This window comes from Ursus maritimus, unplaced genomic scaffold, assembly GCF_017311325.1.
Source record: "Ursus maritimus isolate PB19 unplaced genomic scaffold, ASM1731132v1 scaffold_6, whole genome shotgun sequence".
Classification (NCBI taxonomy): Eukaryota; Metazoa; Chordata; class Mammalia; order Carnivora; family Ursidae; genus Ursus; species Ursus maritimus.
Genome location: NW_024426774.1, coordinates 3,305,680 through 3,323,922, shown reverse-complemented (window position 1 = coordinate 3,323,922; position 18,243 = coordinate 3,305,680).

Here is an 18,243-nt window from a genome sequence, read left to right as displayed (position 1 = left end):
AACCCAATTTAAATGGGGCAAATCAATAGATCTCCATCCTACATTAAATTATAAATAAATCTCTTCACTACACATGGGTTATGGACTGAATTATGTCTCCCTAAAATTCATAGGAAGAGGTCTTAATCCCTAATACCTCACCATCTGACCTTACTAGAACATAACATCTTTAAACAGCTCATTATGTTCAAATGAGGTCATTAGGGTGGTCCTAATCCAATACGACTAGTGTCTTTCCAAGAAGAGGAGATTAGGACACACACAGAAGAGCGTGTGAAGGGGGAGAGGCCGAACTCAAAGACAGCGGGCACCCCCCACAAAAAAAGGGCAAATAAATTTGGGCATCTCTGTATTCTATATCCCGCTTTTGGAAAGCCCAAAGGCCGATTAACATCTTAAAGGATCTTAAAAAAGTGCTACAGGAAAAAAACTCTTGGTTTGACTCTACATTTCCTAAGCGTTCAGGACTGCAGGACCCTTTCCCCAAGCGTCCACGTTTATAAACTTCCTCGGGAGCTAATACCTCCCCGACTGGCTTGAACGATGCTGCGCTGTCCCTTTGCAGGGCTGGAGAAACATCCTGACACTCGTGAAAACAGCGAGGGAGACTTCATACGGGACCGTGGCAAGAGAGGTCGACTGTTCCAACAGGGTAGGGGATGGGGCTCAACTCAGAAGGCAGTGAGGACAGGTGGGGGTGAGGGTCGAGGCACAGAATGAGGGGCCCGTGGGTGGACCCTTACTAAGAAGAGACACCGGGACGTGGGGAGGTTCTCGCTCACCCGGCCCGACGGGATCGTCACTGAAGGTGGTGGTGGGGGGGGGCTCAGATACTGAGAGGAGGGGCTGAAGAACGTGACTGAGGACGGGCAGGTATCAAGAGTGGGGGGGCTTCTTGCTAAACCTGGGCTGAGTGGGCCAAGGGCAAGGCTCAGCTGTCGCTGTGTCCGTCTGTCACCACAGCAAGGAGCTGCCGGGAAACCTTTATTACTTAATCTTTTCATTCCTCGGTAAATAATTTCAAAATCGTCTCACTTTCCGAGAGGGAAGAAAGATGGGAATCTGACAGTAGGATTTCAGCCGTGTTGGTTTCAGCCCAGTTATTATACACGATGTGCAGGGAAATCAGAAAACCTGCGTGAAGTGGGGCTTGGCCTGCGTCCCTGCTCTCGGACCTGACCCTGCCGGGCACCTGTCCCACCCAGAAGCCCCCCAGGCCGTTTCCAGCCACGCAGGCAAGTTCCACGACAGAGGAGCCCCCGGCCGACTGTGGCCAAGAAAAGTCCAAAGACTATTTCCATTCCCCGTGCTGCCTGCCACATCTGCTCCCTCCTCTGTCTGTCACCTCCTTTTAGTCACAGCAGCCGTAGGACATTTCTGTGGTAAGGTGGCAGCACCCTGTTTCACTGGAACATGGATTTGTGTGAAGTGAGAATGCTGTGTTCACGAAAAATGTGGCAAAAACAGTGGTGGTGTGTTTTCCCCCCAAATCTTCACCATTTATCAGAGAGCTATTTATGACAAAGGTTTAATTAACCGGAATAAGATTGGATTCTATAAACACTTCCTTTGTGCCTGTACTTACCCTTAGGACTAAAACGAAACTCTAAGAAAATTAAATAGTGATAAAAGTGGAATGAACATTAAGAAGCACTCGGTTCCGTGATTCCCCATCCTGAGTTAGAATCACCTGGAATCTCAAACACCTGCCTACACATGCCAGGGTCCAAGCCTCTGAGATTTACTTGATCTCCGGACAGACAGGGAGAAAGAGGGATACTCTGTGCTTTTAAAAGAAAACACATTGGGGCACCTGGGTGGCTCAGTCAGTTAAGCATCCAACTCTTGGTTTCGGCTCGGGTCATGATCTCAGGGTCCTGGGATCCAGCCCTGCATCAGGCTCAGCGCTCAGTGTGGCATCTGCTTGAGATCCTCTCTCCCTCTCCCTCTGCTCCTCCTGCTCATGCTTTCTCTCTCTCTCTCTCTCTCTCTCTAAAATAAATAAATCTTAAAAAAAAAAAAGTTTAAAATCTTCCCAGGTCACTTTGAAGTCCAGCTAAGGTTGAAACCATTGATCTGTTTCAGCTTCCTCACTTTACGGATGAGAAATCTCAGACCCAGAGAAGGGGAGTCACTTGTAGAAGGTCACACAGCAAATTAGTGGCAACGTCAAAAATAAAAACTGGTGTTATACAGTGCTGCAGATTGTAAAAGGTTTACTTACCTTCCCCGCACACATGTTCACTCAGTGTCTTACAAAACAAGAAACAAAATCAAGAATGTATTGACGAGTGTTCATCTGAATTCCCTCCTGATTTGCATGTGCTGATTACAAGAAGGAAAAGTTGATTAAGAGTAATTGAGGGGAACAGTTATATTTCGACGCTTGTATGTACAAAGTTCTGATTATCATTGTATGTATCTGTATCATATGCATCACGTCAAATACATGTCACCATAATCTCATTATCTGAAGATAGTGGATTCTGGGAAGAGTCACCACAGAATGAAACAGGGACCCAATTTTCACAGAAAACAGTGAAAAAGGTTGACTGGGACTTTATCTCAAAAAATGAAAACATATCTTCTATTTATCATTGCTATGACAAGCTACCTCTTAGAGTGAACACAGAAGGAACTAAATGTTGATTGTTTTTATTGGCATAATTTCCCCATAACAACCAACCACATCCTTCACTTCCCATTTGACTTTCAAGGAGTGATCTTTCTGTGAAAACATTCCAGAGCTTTGTGAAGTTTTCCAAGGGTTTCTCTTAACCCTTTGGTATTCCATCCTTCTCTTCAAGCAGCGTCCTTGTGTTCTCCTTAGTTGTTCATTGGTCTTCACTGGGACCAGCCAATCTCCAACCTCACTTCAACTTCTTGAAAATCCTACATCGTTTGAAAACTTTACAATATCACTTCACAAGCAATTTGCATGTGTTTGCATTATATTTCCATATATAATTATAATTGGTGAGAGATCGATGGAGATACAGCTAGAGTTATCAGGCAAAGGTGTTAATATTAAGTGTGAATGACATTGGAATGGGGAACTGATTTTTCAAGGGGTCAGTTTCTCTAATGAATATCTCCTGACATAACGCGTCTTCTCCGTACAGATATTTATAACTGTGGAGACGTGGCTAATGATTGCTCAGTTGATGAGCGTACCCTACGCTATGGTAATCCTAGTGGGTTGGTTAATGGTGTATTTGGAAATGGCACCTGCCGTCTTTGCATGCGAGAAAAGCAGGCTTTGCGGCTCATCCATCCGTGGTAGCTAGTCTTTGCCTAGAACACTGCTTAGCTTCTTAGACCTGGCCCCCTGATTACAGTGATAGACACGTGTCCGTGCTGGGTCCATTACTGTACCCCAAGCTCTGAGGTTGATAACAGGATCTTCCTTCCTCCATAAGTGAAAATCCCATTTCTACACCCATAGTTTCTCAGCTCGCTTCCTGTCCAGTAGTGGTACAGACCAGCCCTAGATGTCTGGAACCAGTTTGTGATTGCAGTTCTGAAGGCCAGAGATGATGTTAGTGCTATCTTCTCTCCCTTGAGGACTTGGTGTCTGCCGAGGTCATCTTCTTATTCGGATTTATCTACTGGTTGGCATACGCAGCAGCTATACGTGTCTGACGTCTTGATGGCTCCCCTTGTCCTGTGCTATGACCCACAGGAGGTTAGAGGGGACGGTGTCTTGAGGACAAGCACGAGAGGCTCAAATATGCAGGCTTCCTTACTGTATGTTGAAGGGACAAAGCAAACACACGTGGGCCCCCTCTCCTCAGTTCAGAATGACCTGTGGCTGCAGTTGCTCTGCTGTCCCAAAAGGGTTTCAGAGGAAAACAAGCTTTCTATCAAAGCACAGGAATGGACCTGGGGCAGGTCTGATTCCTGGGCCTGCTTAGCAATACGATGAGCAGGGAATTGACATCCGATGAATCCAGAGTCATAGTCAACGTTCTGTGTGTGCTGGGGGCAGGAGGAGGGGTGCCACCTGCTCTCACGTGGTGAGGACATAGGCATGTAGTCAGTCTCCAAAGTCAGGTGCAGTGGTGTGGGGGATGGGAATTCAAGTCACACCCTCCCCAGGAGAATGGCAAAGCAAGCTACTTTTCCCTGGTGGGGCCCTTGTGCTGGGCAGGGATACTACCGGCTGGTTACCACTTACGGTTCCAGGGAACCGCATTGATGTCTGTGGGGTCTTCTGCCTTATATTACACGACGCCCATATAGTTTTTTACCCATCACCATTAAGTTAGCTTTACAACCTCTTCTAACCGTGTATCTTTTCACCCATCACGTTGCTGCTATCCTTTTGTGACAACCATGTCTTGAGGTGAAGACCACAGTTAGGAAAAGACTTGGCCATGTGAGTGTCAGATCTGAGTTCGGGGATCCTTACGAGAGAATCCCAGCATTCTGGCTGTTAGGCCACAATGCTGTAAATGATTGCCTGTGGGGAGCCCATTACAGATTCAAGGTTATGACAAACACACAAGGAATGGGCCTTTCATTCTTTTCCTTTCAGGCAGGCACATACTTACCGAGCCACGGGCTCCACCAGCCTTGACTCTATTAACCTTCACGGCCCCATAAAGCGAAATTCACAGGGTAAGCCAGTCCACGTGACCGGCAAGTTCAGGAGCCGGCTGGAAGGGTCTGGCAGTAAATGTTGTAATACAGTTACCTCATACCAGCACTGCTCTCAATGGTTATAGCTCCACTTGGAAACTTTCCAAAGGTTGCGAGACCAATTTTCCACTTTGACATGTTAAAAATCATCATGGGTAAAGTGTTCCACAGATAGGTTTGGGTCTTATGCCAATGCAATTTCCTGTGAATCGAACAAAATTGCTCTCATAGCATTGAAAGGCTTGTATTTTATCAGTGGAAATAAAGACTTGGAAATTATTGCTTCAACCTGGGTTGTCTGGAACTTGGACTACTGGCAATGTGACCCCAGTTACCTTGATCCATAAAAACAGTATCCAATTCATTTCTAGCATATTTCAGAAAATGGCTCTTTGGAACACATTTCCCCACACATGGTGCCTCCGAAGCCCTGGGAGAAATTCAAAAGCTATTCCCCTTCCTTGAAGCCACATCAGATAACTGCCTACCAGTGGGTCTCTAAAGACTCTCACGCTGCCGTTGCCTCATAAACAGTGAAACTTTAACACCGTGAATGGCCATCTTGGGAGGACATGAGCCCTAATAGGTTAGGAATGGTGTGTAAGTGTCCCCGACAATTCAGTCATTATTAATTAGGACATAAAAAAGATTGAAGATGAAACAGCCAGTCTTCTAAAGACTCATGCCATGAGACAGACTGATTGTGTGTTGTGATTGAGCCTTGGGGCTTTGAGAAGCGCAGGAAGGGAGGCGGTGCTTGTATATTACTGAATTGCTGGGGCCTCACCTCCCTCACTCACCCCTTTAAAAAGGACACGCGATTTACCTTGCTGAGAGTAAAGGGAGGGTAGACTAATAGATATCTGGAAATAGAATTCAGAAGTGAGCTGGAGAAAAGGACATGATGAGACTCCAGCAAATTCAAAGACAGAGGGGTGTGAAGTCAGGAGCAAGTGTGTGACCATTGGGCCCGCTGAGAGCAGGCAACTGCTGTTGAACATGAGCTCGTGGAAGAATCAAATACTAACTTAAAAAAAAAAAAGCACTTCTGAAGATTCAGTTAGACCATAGGAAGGACTGTAGGGAATTAAAATGAAATAATTTTCAACGAAATTTAAAAATTTAACACACTGAGAAACAGTGTTTGCTGTGGCCTCGATTGTGGTCTGCTTCATAGAAGTGAAGCCTGACTTCTGTGAATACTGAGCAAACGCAGAGTTGGAGATCATGATGGAAAAAATAGGGTGCTTGGGGAAGAGATTTAGGAGACTTAACACAGAAAATAGGAATCCTAGAACATAAAAAGTGTAAGAGATGAAAAGGAGCAATAATGAAATAATAGAAAAAAAAATCTGATCTGAAGAGAGAGAGAAATCTACAGTTTAAGAGTCTCTCAAATCAGGCAAGATTGGATAAGAGACATGCATCTGAGCATAGTCTCATAAAACTCATATATTCCAAAGAGCAGGAATCCTTCCAAGAGATGGTTTAAACTATGCAATGTCTGGAGACATGATTTTTTAAAAAAGATTTTATTTATTTATTTGAGAGAGAGAGAGAGTGAGAGAGCACAGAGGGAGAGTGAGAGGGAGAAACAGACTCCCCTGCTGAGCAGAGAGCCCAATGGCGGGGCTCAATCCTCGGACACTGAGATCATGACCTGAGCCGAAGGCAGAGGCTTAACTGACTGAGCCACCCAGGCACCCCTGGAGGCTTGATTTTTTGATTCAAAGAGTCACACATTGAGCATTCAAGAATGTGCTGGTGGAGGTCGTACCTGTCATTGGCCCTCAGAGCACATAGGTGGATCTCTGGAAGAGTCAGAAGGGACCAGAAGGTATGTGAAAAACCCGAGAAAGGCAAAAGTGGGCTTCGTGTGCCTATGGACTGCCACTCTTAAAAGTGTTTGGCAATGAGAGGTCGATGAGGACTCAGGGGGCCTGGGATGCCACTTGTCCAGCTGTGACACTGTGGCATTCTATCTTCTCTGGGTAGCCAACTCTGCAAAAATGTTTTCATGTCCTTTGTGATTAAAGAAACCTCAGATCCCTTAATGGTGTTCATTGGAGTTTTTCAAACACAGATCATCATCCCAGCATGACATAACCAAATTAAAAATAAAAACTTCCAAGTTTCCAATTGGAAAGAACAAGTTACTTACAAAGGAAAAGGAGCCCAACTGCCATCAGACTGGTGTCTGTCACTCTGGAAGCTAGACACTGGAGTAGAAGCCATAGACCACTGTGGGAAAAGAATAACACAACTCCAAGAATCCCATACACAGCTGGGTGAACAAAAAGATACTGTGGATATGCAAAAGTTAGAGACAAGACTACTGTGTTGGTTAAGACCTTAGCTGCAGAAAACAGACTCCACTCCAGCTAGTTTAAGCCAAAAAGGATACCAGTAGTTGACAGAATCACTGAGCGTGCTGAAGAAAAAGATGATAGGATTAGCTCCTGAGAGTAATTCTCTGATCCACACTGCGAATAGACCTGCTCAGGAGGCCAGGGTTATTATAAGGAGTCTACCACGGTAAGCATGATTATTTTGTAGTCTGTGTCCAATAATTTCAAGATTTAAGAGTATTTGCGGGTCTGTTTCTGTTGTCTGTTTTTTCAGATGATTCTCTCACATGTTGCTTGCTTCTTTAGATTCTTGGTTATGTTTAACTGTGTGCAGTACCTTGCACCTGAAATGTATTTTTAAGAATAATTTGAAGACTGCAGTGAAGGTGCTTTATCTAAAGAGTATTTGTGTTTGATTTTTCCAGGCATCTGTAGGCACCACCAATACAGGGCCATTTAAAACCAAGGCTATAGCTTGGGGATTTTTTAAATCAGACAATGTAAGTCTGGCGGCCAGTCCTTGTGAGGGCTGGTTTACTTTCGGCTCAGTCCCACCATGAGGGTGGACGTCAGCGAGGTCTCTGCTCATGATGGGAAGACCTCCTTAGAATCCCCACCTTAGGCAGCCCTGGGCTTTGATATCTCTCCACAGCTCCATGAAGCCAAGAAAGATAAGTTCAAGTTTTCTAATCAGTTTCTGAATTTCCATTTTCCCTTCAGTTTTGGCCTGGTAGTTCTTTAGTCTCTTGTCAGATCTCTGGTAACTTCTAAAAGATTTTCAATAGATTTCAAAGATTTCAAGATGTCAAGGCTGCTTGAACTTCTCTCTCTCCCTCTCCCCTGCCCCTCCTCCATGTGTATGCACATGCTTGCACACACATGTACATACACACACTCTCTCTCTAATAATTTTATGTGTGTGTGTGAGTGGAGGGAGGGTCAGAGGGGGAGGGAGAGGGAGAGAATCTCAAGCAGAATCACCACTGAGTGTGGAGCCCACGCAGGGCTCGATCTCATGAACCTGAGATCATGACCTGAGCCGAAACCAGGAGTCAGATGCTTAACCTACTGAGCCACCCAGGCACCCTATCTTTTTTAGTTGTTTTTATTGGGAGTTTCTGGCCTGAAAAACAGCCCATCATAACCAGACATTGGAAGTCAAGTCTCCTGATAACAATAATAAATGCACTGTATAATACGGTATGCCAATCACTGCCCTAATTGTGTCATATATATGACATGTTCGGTGAAACATTGGTCGGGCTGGACCATCACACGGCAAGTTCACAATCCTGGACAATTGACATAAGGATGAGAACAGCTGAGAACTTTGTCATGGTTACTGTGGAAGAAACATTTGGAACCAGATATTTTAAGATGATGCTGAGTCCACGAAAACACCTATCTAAGTATTTCTAAAGAAAGAGTCTCATGTCCTTCACACAATTCCTGCAGTCACTATTCGGTTGAATTTTATTGAACGCCAATTATGTATCTGTTACTCTGCAGGTGACTAAAAATACAAAGATGAATGGAAACTATCTTTGACCTCAAGGAAACCACAAGTTTCTTGAGAAAACAGACCCAGAAACACAGGATTACAACAGCATGTGTGAATGCAGCATTAGAGATAAGCCCACAGGAGGTGGCGTCTTCTCCAGGCTGAGGGGTTTGTGGAAACATCTTGAAGAAAGTGATGACTGACCAGAATCTTCAACTGTGATTAAGAGCTGTCTGGTAAGGGTTGGGATGGGGGAAGCTTTCAAGCAGAGGAGTGCCATAAGCAAAGGCCCAGTGCTGAGTGAAGGTGTGACGTGTGCATGTGGTGGTCAGGAGCCCGGTTACGAGGTCCCTGCATCCAGTACTGCCCTTAGGTCTGGCTGAGCAGGGCCCCGAACTCAGGCTCTGAGTCTCTGGGGCCCCACGTGTTGGAGGGCCTTCCTCCAAGTTTTCTAAGCCCCCTCCAGTGCTTGGACTGACTTGGATCCGCAGAGCCCGGGGTGCCCCAAACCTGGACCAGGTACTATGTAGCCCAGCCCTCGTTTGGTTCCTTCAAGGTGCTTGTCCTGCACACGGGCTGACCAGATGCCCCCTGGGACCCCGAGACTCACACCTGTGGTGTCATCCCCCAGGACCCAGGTTCTAGGACAGTGGCCAGTGGCCTGGCAAACAGATTGCTCCACCTGGCCAGCATGGATGTCTTTCATGGGACCCCGAGACTGGGCCAGCAGAATGGTGCTGACATGCTGATTTGGGCTGATTCTCCCTCACATTGGACATAAGACAACTTCAGGGCTCTAGGCTCCTGAGAGTCCACGGCCGCCCCTTGGGCTTGAGCCACATCGGTGTCCCGTAAGCTGGTTCTCCCTTTCCACGTTACAACCACAGGGCTGACTCCAAGTCGACAGCACTGAGGATGGCAGGGAGGTGACCGTGTCCCTTACCTGGGCAGCCTCTGCTGCTGGCGCCCCGGGTGCCCGCCCCACCTTCTGCGGGATCTGCGCACATGTGGGGCAGTCTGGCGGGGGAGACAGCACCTATTTCCTCCAAAGGCTTCCAGACCTTTGCTTCACAATGACAACAGCAGCATGTCCCTGTCCTCTTTCGTTTCCAATCTCAGAACAATGTCCTTTCTTGCCTCCAACCATGTGGTGACATTTTATATTCCCGGGTCAGTCGTAAGCCCTGCCAGATGAGGCATGTGACGTTCTCCCCGTGGATAGGATCACTCACTTTGCCCCTTCCCTATCCTCGCCGCCGGTTTGTAGTCGGGGTGCAGTCAGCACTGAAAGGTACCACATCCTGGGGGTGCAGCCATTACGGCCTGAGGAGATCAAGAGAAGACGTGGCTGAAAAATGTCCTATTTTACATTTATATCATAAAATTTCAACAGGTAAGGGGCGCCTGGGTGGCTCCGTTGGTGAAGCATCTGCCTTCAGCTCAAGTCATGATCTCAGGGTCCTGGGATCGAGCCCCACATTGGGCTCCCTGCTCAGTGGGGGGCCTGCTTCTCCTTCTCCCTCTGCCCCTCCCCCCACTCATGCTCGCTCTCTCTCTCTCTCTCTTTCACTCTCAAATAAATAACATCGTTTTAAAAAATTTCAACTGGTATGTGTAAGATGACCAGAAAGCATTTTCCTGCACACTCGGTGTAAGACTTGCGTTTGTGGTCGTCATAAACAGAACACAGTAAGAGCCTGTGAAGGGGTCTGCGGAGCCGATACTCACGGGGCCCCCCATGCAGGAGGCAGCATCACGAGTAAGGCTGGAACCAGCACCAAACAGATGACGTCGGGCAAGTTAATTCTTTTTTTTTTTTTTTAAGATTTTATTTATTTATTTATTTGAGAGAGAGAGAGAGAGAGAGAGAGAAAGCTCTACCGCGGCTCTTCCCATGTCCTCCCTGGGGGATTTAGAAACACAAGCCCCATCTTTCTACCAATGATTCTAAATCTGTATCGATAAATCACTACTGGTTCTATGGTCAATAAATTCTGTGATACATCTTTAATCAAATTGTGTATACAAGCAAGGCCCTGCCAAACCATATTTCCCTGTAATGCCTGGGCCAGCTATGGCCACCGCGATGCGGGCAGACAGGGAGGACGGGCTGAGGAACGACCAGCAGGGACGGAGAGGAGGGATCTGCGCTAGAAAATAGGTCGGGGTCAAACTGGACAGACTTGGGGGTTATCCTGCTGTGTCTCAGAGGGTTGCGATCTGGGGAAGGGAGGTGAAGGCGTGGGGAGATGGCGGTCGTTGCCAAGTGACATGTGAACACAGAAAAGGAGCAGGTGGGACATCTGGGTGGGTCCAGTGTCATGCCAATGAGGTTGGAGATGTCCATGAGGCTTCCAGGAGATGTCTAGCAGAAAACGTGGCTGAGTGATATGAATCCTGAGCCTGGAGAGAGAGACACAGGCCGTCGGTGGGCAGGTGGTGGTGGGGACTAGAAGGAAATAGGAGATTCTTTGGAAAAGTGCAGAGCAAAGACAGTGGCTGGGACAAAATATCCCGCAATTTACCAACCTCGCAAGACTATGTTCTCTTCCTCCCTGTGGCCACCGCAAGATCCCAGGCTAATTAATAAGTGGGGAACGATTATGCAGCGAGAGTCGTTACATTATCTAATCTAAATCCCTGGGATTTGTTTGCAAAGGGAGTGAAAGTACTTCTCAGACGGAAGAGCTAACAACGGTAACATGACTTACATATTTCATTAAATATGTTTAGGGTAAAAACTTGAACTAAACCCAACTAGGATATGAGAAGACAAACAAAATTAATCTCAACATTATGGCATTATGTTCAAGCATTTTGACCCTTGGGATGTCAGGTGGGGTGAAAAATTTCCTTCCTCTGGATAATGATGCTTTTGGAAGGCGGTATACGCCTTTTCTCTTTCTTTCCTTCTTTCTTTCTTTTTCTTAACAATTGGGTTGTCTAGCAAGAGAATCTAATTTACTTCTATTTTTAGCTATGTTACAGTATATCCATGTAAAAGGCCTCAGGTCCTTTAGATAAAAGTAAATGTCCAGGATTAAATAAAGCCGACCTCACAGCCGCAGACAGACTCAAAGTTAGGAGCCTATAGTCATCTTTAGTGCTGAGAGAGTTAACGCCCATGCTGGTACATTCCACAGCCTTTAACTCCTCGGCAGGATCGAGGTGGAGTACAAATAAATGTAAATTAAAAGGTGAACAATTGATTCAGAAGATTTTGTTTTCAACTCACTGACCTTAGATGTTAGCCACAATACCCGCATAAATGTTAGCAGTGTTTGCTAGTAAGCTCGCCATACAGAGCAGGAGAGTGCTTAACTGACTTTTACTAACAGTATAGGGCAGTAAGATAGCAAGATATACATCAAAGAGAGATGAACAGGAAATCATATCTCCCAAGGCTGTTTTCTCGTAAAACCAACACAATAACATTAAAGTAAATTCCTGAAGAAACAGTCATAATCTCACCAACCTAATACAAAAATTATCTTCATCTTTATATATGCCTTCCATTCTTTGAACATTGCCATGTTTTTTGCAATCATATCATACATATACTTTTATATATTTATATTTTATATTAAATTCACATGTGTATATATTATTTATATTATATTGTACATATTATATTTATATATTTTGATGTTTATACATACTCTTAAAAGTGATTTTTTTAAAACCTGCCTGTTGATGAACTATAATTTTTCATTCTCTTGTGCATGGATATTTAATTGCACATAGCTTTTGCTTTACTAGAGAACATGGCAGTGAACAAACATGAATATCTTTCTTTCTAATTATGTTGCACAACAGTATGAGTTAAAGTGCCAGTTTCATCACATCTTCACCAGCATGGAGCATTATCACTTTTTATGTTTTGATAATTTGGTATAAAAAGTTCCCTTGAGTTTACTTTAATTAGCACTCCTTCGGTTACTAGAGAGAAGGAACATTTTTGGACTCATTTGTTTACTATTATTAGAGTGCTAAAACAAGAATGAAAATGAATAAAATAACCAGTTCTAGTAAACTAACCATGTGACTTCTACCTGCTGACCAAAGGAGCTTTGATTTTTCTCCTCCACTTGTCAACATCATTATTTACCCAGCAATTAGAAATCTCTTAGTCATTATGGGTTTTCTCTCCATCTCTGCTGAAGGAGGTGGGTCAGATCTTCTGTTACTGTACTTGGTGTAATTTGTAAGGTAGAATGAAAACTGGCCTCCATAAGTATAGTCCTACTCCTCTGTGCTTCTGTAGTAATCCCACCAAAGAGGGACGTGAAGCTAAGAGGGCAAATTACTTACTCAAGATCATACGGTAAGGATTTGGCTAAGCCGAGGTTTGAATTGAGATGTGTCCTTCCACAGTCCATACCCTCTCCAATGTGCCAATCACAAAATTCATCCCCTCCAGGTAGTTCTAATGCACAGCCAATTAAAACGTACCTCAACCCCCTCTGCAAAGTTGTGTATCAGTCGTGCTTCTTCTCTTCCAAACTCATGTCATTTCTTTCTCGTCTGTGCCTTATTGCTCTGGCTGGGCCCTCCAACGTGATATTGAACTGAAGGGGTAAAAGCAGACAGCCTTCACTGTTCTTGATTTTAAGGGGAAAGCACTGAGTCAAGTGTGATGTCAGCTGTTGGTCTTTGCATAAGTACCCTTTTTCAGGTTGAGGAAGTTCCCTTCTGTTCCTAATTTGCTGAGAGTTTTTGTCAAAAATGAATGTTGAATTTTGCTACGCATTTTTCCCAAATTTATTGAGATGATCACGGAGTTTCTCCTCTTTTGTCTGTGGATATGGTGAATTCTGTTGATTGATTTTCAAGGTACAAACCATGTATTCATTCATTGGCTTGACAAATATTTGTGGGCAGTTATTTTGCCCAAGCATCGTGTTGGGCGATGGAGATAAAACTCTGACCACAGGGACGGTCCCCACTGTCAGGAGTTCAAGTATCCTCATGTCCCTTGGGCTCTGAGGTGGTGTCCAAGGCTCACCAGCTTCGGATCCTCCGGCCTGTACTACTTCTGTGTTGAAGAATGTTCCACCAGCGTCCCCATCTTGAGCGTCTGGGGCAGAAGGTGGTACGGCACAGCTGGCCCCAAGAACAAGGTGAATTGGGAGCTCTTGGCTGGGGCAATGGAGGGCTGGCCCTGCAGCTACCGCAGGATGAGATTCAAAGCCTTCCCCGCCTGACCCTTCCCCACTCTTCTTATGTCCTCTCCACCCTTCCTGCCTTGCCTTCTGCACCCAGCCACCCCCCTAAGTCAGGGTGCTTTGTGCCTCTGTTTCCACGCACGCTCCCCCCTCCACTGCCCGACTTACCAGCAACCACAAGCAGGCTAGTCATTTAAAGAAGGCCGTCCTTCCTCCCACCCAGCCGCCTAGGAGGACCACGTGACTCTGGATTCAGGTTCAGGTTTACCACGTTAGCACTCGTCAGACACACCAGGTCAACTGGTCTACATCCTAAGAGACAAAGCAGAGTTCTCCACCATAGAACAGCTCAACCAGCCAAAGCTTTGCCCAGTTCCTACTACGTGTGAAGCTCTGGTCTTTGGTGTGGAGCCCCAGAACCAGCACTTGTTACCCAGCTGGCCAGGGCTCGAGTCCTGCCAGCCCTTTGGTTAATGATTCCGTGAGCCCAGCCCAGACCCTTACACCATCTCCTTAAACACTCCCAGTCTTGTTCTGGCACAGCTGAAGCTGATAGCTGCTGAAAGTGAACCTTCCTGGGGAGAGTCTACACTCTTGTGGAGCTCAAGCCTTCCCCTTTAAATGTGAAAACAAACGGAAGAGTGTCCAGCAGCAGGACATGGGGAGGGAGGGGACCCCGAGTCTCCGTGACGGGTACAACATCACAGTGAGTGGGCATGCTTAATAACGCCTCAAGGAGGCAGAAGAAGGGGATTACTGGGCCTTCTAGAGAAAATAGTATGTTCTTCCCTTGCTTCTCGAACTGGTCTTTGTGCTCCCTGTGAGTGTGCGGAGCCCGGCCAGAGAGTGGACGTGTGAGTCTTCCTGATGTGTCACATTTACTCAAAGACCTGAGGGGACATCAGTCAGTCGTGTGGTCATGCAGTGATTTAACATATTACTTTTTTAAAAGATTTATTTGTCTATTATTTTTAGGGAGAGAGAGAGTGTGTGTGCGCGCGCGCGTGCGCATGAGCTGGGGGAGGGGCAGAGGGAGAAGGAGAGGAGAAGCAGTCTCCCTGCTGGGCAGGGGGCTCGATCTCACAACCCTGAGATCATGACCTGAGCCCAAATCGAGAGTTGGATGCTAACTGCCTGTGCCACCCAAGCACCCCAAAATATCACTTTTATATGCAACCAAACATAGATGTGTTGGGCAGTCGGATGTCGACTTTGCATAAATTCTGAAACGAGGAGGGGAAACTTCACAGAAATGTGATCGCTTCGGAGGTGGGAAGCTCTTTTGGAAGAAGCATGTGCTCTTCTCTGACGTTAGGGAAGTTGAAGAGGAGGGGTTGGGATGGCATTGCTCCCAAAGGTGACAAAGATGACGCGCTCTGATGCACAAAGTTCTGCCAGAGAAACACGTTCTTCGCGGAGACGAGGGACACGCAGACTGTCCCTTGAATGAACACGTCTGCCGTTGTGGTTCTCGTCATTTGCGCCGTTCTGAGTTTACAGGCTGAATCCATGCAAGTGTATGAAACTCAAACCAGTCCCGTGGCCCTAATGCTGCCCTAAAATGGTTTGGGTTTGGGAAGAGCGGATGCATGCCCCCCCCACACCACCCCCAGCAGAGGTGCCAGCGACAGGAACAGGAAGCACTGACCAAGGCCGCCCAAGCCTACTTGATATTCTGGGGACGAGGGCAGCAGTGGTCAGAATTCTTAGCTGCACCTGCTGGGCTGCTCCAGAGGCTAGAGGGCACTTGGCAGGAAGGCCAGGCCAGGAAGTGAAATGACAAACAGTCTCCCGCACTGGCAGGAAGCCCAGTTAATGCAGTGGCCCTTTGCTGCCCCCAGCCGTGGACAAGTTCCTGGCCTGGGACTCGCTCTGAAAGTAGGCCAGTAGGGAGGAGGACGCCGAAGGAGTCAGCAGGCCCCGCTGCCCCCCTCTGGGGGCCGCAAACACCCCATCAGGGTCTCGCTCCCTGGGTTAAGCACAGCCCACGGTGCAGACACGAAACTCTATGATGCTGGCCGATGACTTCATTCAGTCCCATGGTCGGTCGGATCCCAAGAGCGTCTGCGGATCTCGGGTGAGGGAAGGGGCCCCGGGAAGCAGGGGGAGTATAGAGAGGGTGTGCCAGCCAGACTGCAGCTTGCACAGATTTCCTGGGAGTCCAGAATTATAAAAAAAAACAATGGAAATCATATTAAAATCAAAAAGCAAAAGGGATCCAAGAGGTGCATAGTCCGTGCCCTGCCGACACAGATGCATGCACTGGGGTCCAGTGAGAAAGAAGAGTTTCCCTAGTGGCAAAGGAGGATGGGCTCCCAGCCCCTTTGGGCTCCTTCACTGAAGGGATCTCATCAGAGCTGCCCTTGCCTCCTGGGCTCCCTCCCCACAGAGTTCTGCCCAGTGACCAGCCCCAAGGGGCCTGGCACACCCGCCCAACAGAGCCCCAGGAGTGGACCCAGCTAGGTGGCCAGACCAGCTCCCCTGGCCACTGGCTTCTCACAGTTTCTGCTCAGTCAACAAAGAATGCCATCAGATGTCATCAGAGGTGCCACAAAACACCACAGGCCCTTCAGATGAAGCCAGAGACTGCAAAAGACCCTGACTCAGTCCCAGGAGGACCGAACGTGCCAGGTGGCTCTGGCCTGTGCAGAAAATGCCAGAATGAGGGACACCTGGGTGGCTGAGTCAGTTAAGTGTCTACCTTGGGCTCAGGTCATGATCTCAGGGTTCTGGGACTGAGCCCCTCATCGAGCTCCCTGCTCAGCGGGGAGTCTGCTTCTCCCTCTGCCCCTCCCCTACCCCATGTTTGTGCTTTCTCTCTCTCTCTCTTACTCGCTCTATCTCAAATAAATACATTTTTTTAAAAGTCTTAATTTAAAAAAGGAAGGAAAGTTCCAGAATGGGCAAATGGTGAGCACAGGCACATAGAAGGACTCTTTGTGGCCTCCCGGAGTGTGAGCCCTCCCCTCTGGGTGGGAGTTTTTCAGGTCCAGGGCAGGGGATGTGGGCAGCGCCCAAGGGGCTGCAGGGGTGTGGCTCTGAAAGCTGGGCAGACACCAGCGCAGAGGAGCCGCAGCAGGCCCTGAAGCAGGGAAGGAGCCCCACGTCTGAGGAGCAGGTTGGGGTGAAGGCGGGGGGTGCTGCTGTTGGAGGCTGGCCGGGAGGGGTACGGGGAGGACTCGGCAGTCTCAAAGCCAGGGGTGAACGCCACACACCCCCTCTGCATTCAGGGCAGGAGGGACGGTGACAGTAACTTGAGACACATCTATTTGCCATGATTCCAAAGAGGGAGTCCTTTCTTAAATTCTTCCTTTGTAGCTGTTTGAGACAGACACAGAGAACGCCCAAGTGGAGGTCGCCGTGTGCCCAGTGAGCAGGAAAGAAAAGGCCCACTGGAGTGGTGGGTGTTGGGGCTGTAGGGGTCAGAGGGGGGGCCAGAAGCCCCCAGGGAGGTTCTGGGAGCTCCGGGGAGCCCTCCCCAGCCCTCAGGCTCTTCCTGCAACAGGACTTGAGCTGCCTGGCAGCCCCAGGGAAGTCCCAGGACTGTGGTCGCCATGGTTGGTGGACACTGAAATGTCAGGAATGTCAAACTCAGTACTTCCTGCTCCACAGGCATCTTCCCTGGGGGTGCGGGGTGGGGGGGTCTTTAAAGAGAAGTGTCATGACTGTTACTATTTATAGAACATGATCCTGCACACAGAGTGTTCTGGGAGCGTGCGTGTGTGCGTGCGTGTGTGCGTGCGTGTGTGTGTGTGTGTGTGTGTCCAGCCCCAAGATCTTCAAATAGGGGCCAGAATGACCAGTGCCAGGGCCTGGGTTCCATCCAGCTCCGCCCAGCCTCGCTGTGTGGCCTCAGACAAGTGGACTCGTTAACTCTCCCTGGGCCTCTCTCCTCTCATCTTTGAAGAGGGCTCTAACCCTTCAGAGGTCGCACAAAAATCAAGGAAAATACTAGATGTAAAGGAGGCTGCCTAGCATTACTTTTTAGAATAAAGTGGTGTGTATACATTCATTCATTTACTTTCATTCATTCATTCATTCATTCATTCAACAAACATTCCTTGTGCTGGATGCTGAGAGATCAGCAAAGAAGAAGAGGAATTGGTAGAGCACTTGATCTCAGAAAATTGACAACTTAGTAGGAAAGACAGACATGAATGACAAACACACAAATGTGCAGATTTTTGTTCGAAGTCACTGAGGGCCAGACGGCCCCTCTACGAGCAGGAATAAAGCACTAGATGGGGGAGGCTGGAACCTCAAGGCCAGGTCAGCCCCGGATGTGGGCCCAGGAGGACCTGAAGCCCGGAAACCTGCCCAGAGGGGACAGGACAGGAAGCTTATTAGCTAGGACAAGACCAGGAGCCTGGGAATTTACCCAAACGGGGTAGGGCAGAGGACAGCAGGTGGGGTCCTGGGCAGCGGACCAGTGGGGGAGGCTCAGGGAAAGGGGACTTAGGATGTGCAGTCCTTTGGGGGAGCAGTAAGATGATCAGAACCCTTCAGTTCCTGAAGGAGTAGGGTGCCAAGGCCACAGGGGGACCCCCACTAGGGGGTGATGGTGAAATATGTCACCTTGCCCTGATAA